This window comes from Populus trichocarpa, chromosome 7 (assembly GCF_000002775.5).
Source record: "Populus trichocarpa isolate Nisqually-1 chromosome 7, P.trichocarpa_v4.1, whole genome shotgun sequence".
NCBI classification, from domain to species: Eukaryota; Viridiplantae; Streptophyta; class Magnoliopsida; order Malpighiales; family Salicaceae; genus Populus; species Populus trichocarpa.
Window position 1 is genome coordinate 12,270,087 of NC_037291.2, and position 1,847 is coordinate 12,271,933.

The 1,847-nt window shown below is 32.5% G+C and overlaps 1 long non-coding RNA gene across 1 annotated transcript; it reads left to right on the forward strand.

Annotated features, from left to right (window-relative positions):
- Positions 1-261: 261 nt before the first annotated feature.
- On the forward strand, positions 262-1,631 carry LOC112328148 (uncharacterized). Its single transcript, XR_002982784.2, has 4 exons — positions 262-527; positions 606-676; positions 1,121-1,187; positions 1,385-1,631. It is a non-coding gene; the product is annotated as an uncharacterized LOC112328148 (long non-coding RNA).
- Positions 1,632-1,847: the final 216 nt, after the last annotated feature.

Below are 1,847 nucleotides of genomic sequence, written 5' to 3' on the forward strand. Positions count from 1 at the left end.
AAAAAAAAATAATCTAATATATTTTTTTCATAACTTTTCTTTAAACTAAAAGTTACCTTAACCTTTTTAAGAATTCATTGTAAAGATTAATATTAAGCCATTGCAAGATGGCCCATCACTATGGTAAATAGAGCCCTATTAGTCTATCAAAAAGCCCATGACATGTTGTTTGGCTTCGAAATTTAAAGTGGCATCTACCTGCCAGCTTCTTCTTTTTTAATAATAATAATAAAAAAAAAAAAAAACACTACGTCCGTTGCATTCTTCTTTCTAAACCATTCATTCTTTCATTTCACAAACAAAGCTCACAAAAAGTAGAGTAAATATTTGCTGTCGTCGTCGTAGAGCGAGGGAAGAGATGTGTATGGGGGCAGTGTAGGGGAATGGCGATAACGGAGATTAATTAGGATTAGGAAGTTTGGATTCTCCGTGGAGACCTAAGCTTATTAACTATTGCTCTTGTTTTCGTTATCACAATCTTAAATCCATTTCTTGTGGCCGCTGTGCTCGCACTCTCTTCTTAACTGGTACTTCTCTCAAAGTTTCGCTTCTTCTTCTTCTTTTGGTATATATAATCTTCCAGATTATTTATTGTCCCTTGACAGAAAGCGGGAGTGTTTATGCCACCGGTTAATGTAATGATTTTGGACAGCTTGGTGAACTTCTATGTTCTTAGGTATGTGATTCCGTCCAGTCTGCCATCAACTTATGATTAGTGTAATCTGATAATTAACTTATATTGATAATTAACTTATTTAATAGTTTAAGTTATTAAGATATTTTAATATGGTATTAAAGTATTAAATGATTATGAGTTATAATCTTAACACCGGTTTTATCTATCAGTTATTGAATTGAATTAATTTTTAAAAGAAAACAGTGTCTTATCAAGCAATCATGAGTTTCATAGATGGAGATGAACTGTACACTTGTGGCTCAAATGAAATCGGTTGTCTTTGTATCGGGTATCTATATTCCCTTTTATCAATCTTAAAGTTTTGGCTTGTACAATGTTCACTGCTTCATTGATTAATGTCAATGTTGTTCACAGCATTACAGATGAAAGTTTGGATTGTTGAACTCTGACATCTTCATTGGATAAAATATGTTTTGTTGACAGTTCTACCAATGTCTAGCATTTACCGGAACAATTTGAATGCTCTTTTTTGAGATCTTCTGTTGTCAAGGTTTGTACATTATATTGTTGTTTTTTGGATAAATATGCTATTGGAATATCTTGTTACATTCTGGCTCAGAAATTAATTTAAAGGGTGTTACTTTGACTTGTGCTCCTTTTCCAAGCAGGGATAGGATTTCTAATATAAATTCTAAGGTTAGATTCTTATATTTAATTGTTTTTTGTATGAAAATTGTGTACTTACAGGAATCTTGTGGTTGGAACTTGGAAGCATACAGCAGCGATTTCAGGGAATATATGTTTTAGTAAATTTAAATGTAAATCTATTGTTTAAGATAAAGATTTCTGACTTTCTCATCATAATGTTCCATTCTGTTGACAAATTGTAAGGATATATACATGCTACTATTGTCTCAGAGATGTTGAAAAATTAAGACATAGAAGATGTGGTTAAGTTGTTAGACATGGAAGCAGTGTAAAATGTCTTCGATAAGCTGCATACCACGCTGCCCTTCAAAATCATTTCCCTGTTTGATATAACATCTATGTAAATTTAGAAAGCAATTTTCTCTTGGGAAACCAGAATTTAGCATGCTGCATGTTTGTATTCTATGCTACCCATATCCATGTTTGCTGCTCCCACATATTGCTTTAGATGCATCGATTGATCCATCTTCAATTGCTTCTAAGTTCTAAAGTCAAAAACAAG